Source organism: Mastomys coucha, unplaced genomic scaffold, assembly GCF_008632895.1.
Source record: "Mastomys coucha isolate ucsf_1 unplaced genomic scaffold, UCSF_Mcou_1 pScaffold15, whole genome shotgun sequence".
Classification (NCBI taxonomy): Eukaryota; Metazoa; Chordata; class Mammalia; order Rodentia; family Muridae; genus Mastomys; species Mastomys coucha.
In genome coordinates this window covers 92,771,973-92,783,422 of record NW_022196897.1, presented here as the reverse complement: position 1 = coordinate 92,783,422, position 11,450 = coordinate 92,771,973, and positions in this window count along the sequence as shown.

Here is an 11,450-nt window from a genome sequence, read left to right as displayed (position 1 = left end):
TGTGATCAAAAGATGTTAAAGAACAGGAGTCTTCCCACTGAGGAAACAGTGTCAGCACAAGGAATACCCTTGCAATGAACCACTGTGCTTGTCCCAGCATTGCATGTCATGGCTTTCATTTCCCCCGCATTCGAGTGAATATACTGAATGAGTTCTAGCAGCCCCAGTGGTAGGTTCTGAGATTAGATTGCATATGCTCTTGTTTTTGCAGGTTATGTTATGTTATGTTATCAAGCGGCTTCATGGATAAATTCTATGAAGGAAAAAAGGGGGGGAGGCCTGAAGCTAATACTCAGCAAGAAAACGAGGCCCCCAATCTAACAGCTCTCAGAAATAAGCGCCCACATGAACCCACTAGATAGAAAATCTTTTCCCTCTTGAAATTTTTACATCAGACTTGAGAGCCAAACTAGGGTTTGGCTGCAGCCTCCTGGAGGAAGGTTAAACCAACAACTTTCAGCCAAGCCAGGCTCAGGTTTCTGACCCACAGAAAGTTTGAGAAGATAAATATGTATTGCTTTGAACCACTAAGTTGGCCCTTAATTTGTCACACAGTCATGGCTAGGCAATACTGTGCCAACAGCTGCGCAGGTATCGTCTTCTATAACAGTAACATTTGGTCCGTAAAGCAGGCATCACTGAACTGACATAAAGAAGAATCTCAGGTACATGAACTCTGGGTGATTTCAAAACCCTTCCTTCCTAACCACAATTCTAATTTCTCTCATTGACTCATTTTAATATTACTTTTGATTCCTGCGTTTGATTGTTGGCAGTTAAAATAAGTATTGCTGAAATCATTCAGTAATCGAGCTCAATCCATTTTTGAACTACACTATTGGTCTTCAAACAGATCTTAGGAAGCTGAATAAATCTATTAGCAAGACGCTAGTTTGCCAACATGGATGCTGTAGGAAATAGGCTCTAAGGTTTTTATAAACATCAAATTATAGCTCCTGAGTCTGAATTCTTTGTTCTAACCTCCTCATTATTTCTGTCATTTATTTTTGGAACACTGTCTTTAGAATAAAAAAAAAATCCCTTATGGTACTTAATTCATGGCTTTAAATCCTTAAGAGTAATCAGCTGTCACCCACTCACTCTCATCCTCAAATGGAATCTCAGTCTACAAACTGATGGTCATGTGACTCTTGCACCTTGACCCTAGACCCAGAAACTCTTCTGTTTTATCCTTGGAAATTGTTGAAGTCCTGAGACAGTTAATGATCCATACCAAACCATTAGGAAAAGCCGCAGAGCCCATTTAAACTTGCAGTCAATCCTGAAGGCAGACATGAAAGACGAGATTTATAACCTACACCAGATATAGCTCAGACTTCAAAAGCCAATTTCGTGACAAAGTCTCTTCCTTCTGCCATTTTGAAATAATTAGTGACTTTCACTCAATGGCATATTAAATTTTTATCTCTGGTTACTGTAGCAAATTGAGAACAAAATGAAAATCATTAATCCCAGCTGTGAAGATGTCAGTTATCTTGGGTTTAGACACATCCCATTGGAATGTGTTATTAAAATGACTAAGTATGTTTAAAAGGTTCAGACATTTGTCTATCATTCATTTTAGAATCAGTCTAAATCAATAGAGAAACCATCACTAATTTTAAAGTAAGCATATTTGATAGTAAAGATACCTTGGATCACAATAAAATCCTGAAAGAGTCAGAAAAAATAACATTGGATAAAAAGAACTTGGGAAAAGTATTTTATTTCTCAGTTAATATGTTGGCAAATATGCAAAGATTTAAGTTTCACTGAGAAATTTCCACATATTTGTGCATACATAACCCCCCCACACACACACAGAGAGAGCAAACCTGTGGCTTTCTCCTGTCCCCACTACCTAGCTAACCTCCTAAGTAGTTTTCTACTTTCATGCAATGTACTGTCTATTACCCTCTCTTGGACCACCCCCTTATTCTCCTTAGACTTCTTCTTCCTTTATTAATGTCCCATTGACAGTTTTATATCTTATAAATATATAGAGAGAGGAAGGAATGGGGATACAGAGACTGGGGGGGGGGTGGTAATCCAACAATAGAGAAGGGTATCTCTTTACTGACATCCTCACAAGCTTTCATTTTCTTTTTTTAAAACTTACTAGTGTGTGCATGTTGCACATCCACATACAAGCTTCCTTATCTGTGTATGTAGTGCTCAAGGAGATCAACAGGAATCAGAAGATCTCATGGAACTGTCTAGAGTTACAGTAGATCCAGGTACTCAAACCCTAGTCCTATGCAAGAACACCAACTGTTTTTATGCCCTGAGACACCTTGCCAGCCTCTTTTTTTTTTTCTTTATGACCACCATTGCCTGCAGAATAAGATCGATTCTCAAAGCACCTTTTTGTATTTCCCTGATGGCTATAGGTGTTGCACATTTTCCCAAATACTTAATGGAGCTTCACAGGAAAACTATCTTTTCATTCAGATCATTATCCCATGCATTTATTGAATGATTTGGGGTTTGTGGAAACTCAATTTGGGGGAAGTTTTGTCCATTCTAGGCAGCAATTCCCTGTAGGATAAATACATACACGTATATATGTGTATATATATATCCGTGTGTATATATATACACACATAATTCTCATACACACGGATATATATATATATATATATATATACATGGTTGAATTAATTTGAATTTTAACTCGTTCCATGGGCTATCTCTACTCTGTTGATAGTTCCGTTTATGTGCAAAAGGATTTTTTAATTTAATGCAATTTTATTTCTCAGTTCTCAAAGTTATTTCTTCTATGATGGGAATGTTTTTCAGAAAGATCTTCCCTATACCTATATCTTCAAATATTTTTTTCTGTTTTTCTATACCACTTTCAGGTCTTGTATTAAAGTATTTGACCCACTTTAAATTTATTTTTGTGCAGAGTGAGAGATATGTATCCAGATCTTATTCTATATAGGAAAATCCAGTTCTCCCATCATGATTTGCTGTGGAGACTGCCTTTTTCCAAGGTAAATTTTCAAAAATTACATAGCAATAAATATGTGGGTTTATGTCTACATTCTCTAGTCTGTTTTACTGACCTATGTGTCTGTTCTTGTAAGACATTTTGTTGATGGTTTTAATGAGTCTATAAAGTAGAGAATTCCATTATGTCTTCACACAAGAAAAATCAAATACTTTGCTCACATTCACCACTTCATTACATGATCTCATCTCCATGCTCCTCATGTCTCTTCCCCAAAAGGTCCTTTTCTACATCTACGTCACAATTCTCATACTATAAACAAGTAGCACCCTGTGTGCTACAATTCCTACTTTCTTTGAGGGTTGTTCTGTTTGAAATCATCCTAGAAAATGGCTCTGAAGTTCTGTCTACTGTCACTAAGCTTAAGGAAGTTATAATGTGCCCTACAGAGGGTTAAGTAAACATTGTTAAGACATGAGGTACAGACCGCCCTCTATATGTTCAATTAATTAATCCACACAGTACATCTGAAAATGCCACTTAATGAAAACACATATAAACAAGCTTGTGTAGTGATGGGCTGATGAAATTGTTGCAATTGGGCCACTGTTGCAAGAATCCAGTGTTATCATTTCTCCTGAGAGCCTAGGAAACATTCTTTGAAGAAGCATTCCTTTTAAGGAATCTTCTAGCAAATTTACAATAGCCTTTTATTATCAGAGACTATTACAGATGTTTGTGGAAATGGTCACCATGACATAAAGTATAGTTAAATATTTAGAGCTCTGCCATTTTCTTCATTATTATTACACTACTGTCTGCAGTTTCAAAATTTCATCTTCATTTGCTAACTTATTTCCACTTGAATTGCATCTGGGCAGTCTGAGGTTTCATTTGGTGTTATAACTATCTTTGAAAATGTCATTTTGCAGGGTCTTTAGTTTCAAATCATCCAATATTACAGCCCCACAGAGTATACATTCAGCCTGCTCAGCATGCCATCTCTGGGGATGTCACAATTATTTTGACAGGAGTGTGTCTTACCATTTTAATAGACTGGAAAAAAGATGCCCAGAAAGGAGAGTACAGATATGAGAGCAATACAATGTCAAAGAATGCATTTGTTTTTCCAATAAAAAAAAAAACTGAGACCCTGAAACTTGAACCATCTCTGGACAATTTTATGAAAAGAAAGAATAGAAAGAGGGGTCTTGCTATTTCACTCCTGTGTTAACATCAGTCTGGCAGATTTATTGCATTTAAGTTCTATAAATCCTGAAACTAATTCAAACATACATGTAGGAGGGCTTTAGGGTAGTTGGCGCTCTACATTAATAAGTAGAGAAATATCCTACTTAACATCCAGCAATCTACATAAGATAGAAGGATGTGTTGGAATGTTAATTGATATTTCATTCTCACTGTCAAAAGCAACTTGTACTTCTCCCTGAAAAGAAAACAGTGAGATAATTTCTTTCATTTTGTCAGAAGTAGGAAAAATGAGAGAGTGTGTAAAAGACCAGTTCCTACCCATATTTGTTTTGTAAATCCAGGCCCATAAAAATACGAAAGTGAATTATACCACTGCAGCAATTTTGAGGTTAGGAAAGGTAATAAATTAGCTTTTGTGGGAAATATATCTGTAAGAATTCTCCTGGAGAGTGAGAAAGTAAGAATGAGATGGTGGGGGGCAAGTACTGGGCAGTGATGTTCAGGTTGATCTTCTACAACCAGAGAGAGCAAATCTCAGGAGGATGCCCTCTGCAAGGGTCACAGAAGTCTCCATGCTTCCAGATATGCATGCTAGTATGTTTTGTGATAATAAAGTGAAATGGCTGAAGCCAAGCAATGTTGTAAATGAAGAAGCTTATGTCACAGTCCTGGAAATCAAAGGTAAAAAACTAGGGATGGCTTTTATTACTCATTTATTACCTTAGTTAGTTAGATAGAGAGAGAGATAGAGAGATATAGAGATAGATAGTTAAAGTACTGAGGTGATGTGGGGCATCACACGACAAGAAAGGTATATCTCTTCTGGTCTTTCTTTTTTCTTAAAGAGACACCAGCTTTCAATCATGATACCCCTCCCCCGTTAACATATCTAATCCCAAATGTTCTGCATTGTCACATCACAGTCAAAATAAGTTTGTGGTCTCTCAATAACTAATCATTGGAATTAGGTCTTAGTTCCTGGACCCAGTAGTACATACCAAAGCCAAATGTAAATCGTAGCGATATGTAACACATCAGCTACCAGTTCTTATGTGGCCCTGGCCTCCTCATCAAAATGTACATTTTACTCCTTGAAGTTGTAAGGACAGGTTCAAAATCATTCACCTGATTTTCAAAAGGAAAATAAAGCTTTAATTCTCACACTAAATAGATATAGGTCACAACTGTATGTTAATCACCTAACCACTACCTCCTTAGCCTAACTATGCAGATATTATTAAGCATGATTTATAGATGAAGAGAGTGGGGCACAGAAAGGCCAAACACAATGATTAATGTCACAGTCAAAGGAGGCAGCAGAACTGTGACTTAAAAGTAGCAGGTGAATAGATACTCAGTACACTACAACACACCTCTGCATTGGCTCTCCTACCCTGTAAGTAATGGGCCACAAAACCCCTTTTAAAATGTTATCTGCAGGGCTGGGGAGATAGATGCATTGGTATGAGGACCTGGGTTTGGATCCCAAGCACCAACATAAAATACTGTTGTACAACTATGCATGCCTGTGACCCTAGCTCTGAGGGTAAAAAGAAAAGGTAGTCCTAAGGACTCCCAGGGCAATCAGCCTGGCCAAAGTAGTGAGCTTCCAACTCAGTGACAGACCCTGTCTTACAGCACTAAAAAAGAAAGAGACAGAAAAGGCACATCACATCACGTGTCAGCTTCCACATGCACGTGCATATGTTGTGTGTGTGCACCATACACAAAGGAATCTGCTGCAAATACAGACTATGCACATCTTTAAGCTGCCCCTAGGACCTCGAGAGCTGGCATGATTCTTTTTTGTGTTTCCCACGGTGCCTGACATGGACTTTGGAAAATAAAATCAAGGCACTTTCATGAATATGCAAAACTCAATTTTGATTGTAAAATAGTTCTGAATACAGCTATGATGAGACAAAGACACACGCAGGGCCTCTAAAAATACAGGTAGTGGGATGGTGTCGATCGGATTAAGTGCAATAAATATTGGATTAGAAGCCTAGGCTATGTTAGTCACATATTAAGTACATTTCCACTAGCTCTTTATTATCTGTTTGCTTCTTAGCATCAGGGAATGTAATAAAAATGGTAATTAGATGGATTTTTTAAATGCAGCTAATAAACTGCCTCTGGGTTTAATGCGCAAGGTATTTCAGATCTATTTTGAGCAAGTGCCATATGACACTTAATGAACAATCTATAGCTACTGTGGCTGACCATGTTGCTCATACCTGGACCCTCCTGACCTGAGGAACAGGTGCTCCCTGTTGATATATATATCAACATACATATATACATATATGTGTGTGTGTGTGTGTGTGTGTGTGTGTGTGTGTGTGTGTGTGTGTAAAGAGAGACAGAGAGAGAGAGAGAGAGAGAGAGAGAGAGAGACAGAGAGAGAGACAGAGAGAGAGACAGAGAGAGAGAGCTAGCCAGCTGCAAGCCTTCTAGCTCAGCCTTAACCCAAATGACTCTCCACTTGCAAGCTACACCTGTGATTTCACAGACGGCCTGCAGCTCATGACTAGACAATGCAGACATAGAATTATTTGATTCTCCTTTACAAGTTTTTGGGCCAGGGATTAGGAGAGAGCCAATTGGTAAAGTCCTTGTTGTGAAATATGAGGACCCGACTTCTATCCCCAGAGGTTTCATTTAAAAAGCCAGGAAAGCTGGAGAGATGGCTCAGAGGTTAAGAGCACTGGCTGCTCTTTCAGGGTCCTGAGTTCAATTCCCAACAACCACATGGTGGCTCACAACCATCTGTAATGGGATCTGATGCCCTCTTCTGGTGTGTCTGAAGACAGCTACCGTGTACTCATCATATATATCAAATAAATAAATAAAATCTTTTGGGGCTGGAGAGGTGGCTCAGTGGTTAAGAGTACTGATTGCTCTTCCAGAGGTCCTGAGTTCAATTCCCAGCAACCACATGGTAGCTCACAACCATCTGTAATGGGATCTGATGCCCTCTTCTGTTGTTTCTAAAGACAGCAATGGTGACAGTACACTCAGATATATAAATAAATCTTTAAAATATTTTTTAGAAAACCAGGAATAGTGACATATGCTTCCAATCTCTCTGCTGAGGAGGCAGAGACCAGATCTCTGGCTCTCACTGGCCAACCAATTCTTCTAGCATAATTGGTGAGCTCCAGGCCAAGGAGAGACTGTATCACAAAAGGAGGTAGGTTGGTTGAAAGGATGATACCCAACAGTGTACTAGGGCTTACAAGAATGGATACACACACACACACACACACACACAGAGAGAGAGAGAGAGAGAGAGAGAGAGACAGAGACAGAGACAGAGACAGAGACAGAGAGACAGAGAGAGACAGAGAGAGACAGAGAGAGAGAGAGAGAGAGAGAGAGAGAGAGAGAGAGAGAGAGAGCACAGAAAAAATGTCAAAAATAATTTGAATCATTATAATTTCCAAGTTCAATTTGGGCACCAGTTGCAACCTTCACTGAAACTGTCTCAAAGCCCAGCTTTCCCCCTGTCCTAATCTTGCGATCATCTCCTTCCTTCCTCAAGTGTTGTCCTTAACAGTCCTCCAAATACAGCTCCTTTAGCCAGACCTCATGTCAGCATCTGCTTCTTCTGGAAGATAATCTGGGAAGCCAAGTGGATGCTGCATGCTGACCTGATACACTTACATGGCTCTGTGGGCATGCTCAGAATACTTTTGCCCAGGCAGAAGACTTACACAGTTTAGCCTAATGGAAACAGACAAATCATACCCAATGATTCAAGAAGCTTATCTTACTGTTGTGTTTCCCAACATTACAACGAAAATATCCCTTTCTAAATAATCCTTAGATCATCTCGCAATAGCATCCACTGCAGGAGCTAACACTGAGTGCTCATAGGCTATCAAGCACTGGGTCAAAAGCTCTGCATTTACTCTTTCATTTAAGCTTCTGAATGCCTGCATGAGGCTGCTGCTGTTATCATTTCATTTCACATGATGTCTCACAGGAGTATTAGGGTGACCTTTGGAAGGTCACATGGTGACACAGCTTTTGTTGTCTACAGTCTCTTAGCATTGCATACAACAAAGAGCTTTACAAAATTTAATAATGCACTTAAGTGATTTCTATTATATTTACCATAAAGGAGAATCTGAATTCGTGTGAAATATAAAAAGAATCTGAGGCATTTATATTTGGCCTACAGACAGGTTTTGGAACACACACACAATTTCAAACCACTTTCAAGCCCTCTGTATTTATCGTGGGGCCATCTCCGTACTCCTCAAAATTTAGTATTCATTGCTTTAAATTATCTACCCCCTCTCTCATGTAAGTAACCCTAATGTCTAAGGTTATAGACATTCTCTCCAGACCTTAAAATGTGTACAAAGTTAAGGGAGATCAAGAAAAAATAAATAAAAAATTCAAACTGGCAAATGTTATTAACTTTGGAAAGCAGAAACCCAAAAATGAAAGCATTATGTGTTAGTGTGAATTGGGCATATTCTAATGATGGTCACTGCTGTGGAGGGGCATCTTGGGGAGAGAAGGCGAGTGCTCCCAATCTTGAGTTTTCAGAAATATCTCTACTGGGAGAAGGAAATCAAACACACACAAAAGTAATGCATAAAGTTCTCAGGAAAATTGTTCAGAGTGAAAATCATGGCTGAATATGAGGTACAACAAGAAAATGGCACCACATTATGATGGCCCCTTGCTACATTTTTAATTGAGTGAATTCACTGAAGGATTTTAAGCATACTTCAATGTAAAGAACAGATGAGTTGATTGTTTTCTACATTTCTTTTTACACCCTAAGATAAAAGAAAATAGGAGATGTGGGAGGAAGAACAGGAAGGAAAATTACCATTGGTGCATTTCTTCTGCTAGGTGAGAGCAGAGGAGATGTGGAAGTAGAAAGAAAGTGACGTTTTAGGTGAGTAATAGTCACAGGCAAGTGAAGTCACATCAGAGCCCATACATGATCATGATAGACATTCTGCGCTGGGCATGAGTCAAATGAAAAGAACACGGTTTATCTTCTGTATAAGTGTTCTACTGTCACAGGTGAATCATGAAGAACACAGACTAGAAGAAAGCATAATTGTAATAAAAGAAAGATGATCTCCTTGAATGTACCAAGCTATAGGACACCAAAAACTACATGCAGAGACAAAAGCAGGTAGATTAAATGAGTGACAGGAAGGGGTTGAGAGGGAAATTCCAGAACCAATAAAGAAATTATAGCCCTTGGATTAATATCCACTTATCACTAAGTGCTTATCATGTGTGTTGTTTTACCTCGTTCAGGATGGTATTTTCTAGTTCCATCCATTTGCCTAAGAATTTCATGAATTCATTGTTTTTAATAGCTGAATGTGTAAATGTACCACATTTTCTGTATCCATTCCTCTGTTGAAGGACGTCTGTGTTCTTTCCAGCTTCTGGTTATGATAAATAAGGCTGTCCATAAATAAATATGAACATAGTGGAGCATGTGCCCTTGCTATATGGTGGAGCATCGTTTGACTACATGCCCAGGAGTGGTATAGCTGGGTCCTTAGGTAATACTATGTTTTTCTGAGGAACCACCAGACTGATTTCCAGAGTGGTTTATCAGCTTGCAATCCTACCAACAATGGAGGAGTGTTCCTCTTTCTCCACATCCTTGCCAGATTGGAATACCCAAGATACAATTCACAGACCACATGAAGCTCAAAAAGAAGGAAGACCAAAGTGTGGATGTTTCGGTCCTTCTTAGAAGGGGGAACAAAATTCTCATGGGAGCAAAATACAAAGACAAAGTGTAGAGCAGAGACAGAAGAAAAGGCCATTCAGAGACTACCCCACCTGGGGATCCATTCCATTCACAGTTACCAAATCCAAACACTATTGTGAATGCCAAGAAATGCTTGCTGAAAGGACCCTTATATAGCTGTCTCCTGAGAGGCTCTGCCACAGCCTGGACAAGTACAGAGGAGGATGCTTTCAGCAAACCATTGGACTGAACACAGGGTCCACAACGTAGGAGTTAGAGAGAGGAGTGAAGGAGCTGAAGGGGTTTGCAACCCCATAGGAAGAACAACAATATCAACCAACCAGACACCCAGAGCTCCCAGGGACTAAACTACCAACCAGAGTACACATGGAGGGACCCATGGCTCCAGCCACATGTGTAGCAGAGGATGGCCTTGTCAGGCATCAATGGGAGGAGAGGCCCTCGGTCCTGTGAAGGTTCTATGCCCCAGTGTAGAGGAATGCCAGGGGAGGGAAATAGGAGTGGGCGCTTGGGGAAACACCCTCATAGAAGTAGGGGGAGGGGGATGAAATAGGGGTTTCTGAGGGAGAAACCAAGAAAAGGAATAACATTTGGAATGTAAATAAAGAAAATAGCCAATAAAAAGAGAAATTATAGCCAACCAGAAAGCTGAGCTTTAAATTATTGTTGTTGAAGAGCATCTGAAGACATTGCTCAGTGGTTAGCAGCACTTACTACTTTTGGAGTGGACCCCAATTCACTTCCTATCCTAGCCCTGAGGGTTACAACTATCTGTATCTCCAGTTTCTGAAGATACTAGCCTCTCTTCTGGGCACTGCACACACATGGTACAGAGACATACATGTAGGCCCTCACGTATAAACATAAATGAAAAGAAATAAACTACTAAAAGTATTGTTGAAGAAAAGACATTGAGTTCATCAGTAATCAATATTAGATGCAGGAAGGATGAAAGTAGAAACTACTATGTAAGAAATATACACAAAGAAAATTTAACACAGTGTACTCTGTATCACTCGAGATGAAAACATAGCAAGTAAAACCAACAGTATGTTCAACATTAAAATACACAATCATTTTTAAGCCAAACAACATTTTATCATGGATGGTAGGGGAGGGCAAGAGAGACTATGGGCATTAATGGTTATTGGAGGAAAGAGTGTCACTTTCTTCAGTGCTGGAGCCACTGAGAAGCTGCCCTTGCTCCAGCAAGTGGTCCCAGGCAAGAAACTCAATTTCAGTGGCACATACAGAAAGACAACATGGAAGGAGGTAGGACCATATGGAGGTTCCGAGAAGGAAAAGGAAGGGATGAAAGAGAGGCGTGGAACATTAAAATAATGGGAATTTTTATATAAATATATAAAGCTTTCAAATAACTGAAAAAAAATTAAGTAACCTGAAACAAGGAACTGGAAAGTCAGAAGAGCTCTCCAGTATTGAGAAATCTAAATGAAAATCCATTTGAGCTAGATCTGATTAAAATATTAAAGTTACTAAGTTAAAGGGAGCTTTCTTCAACAA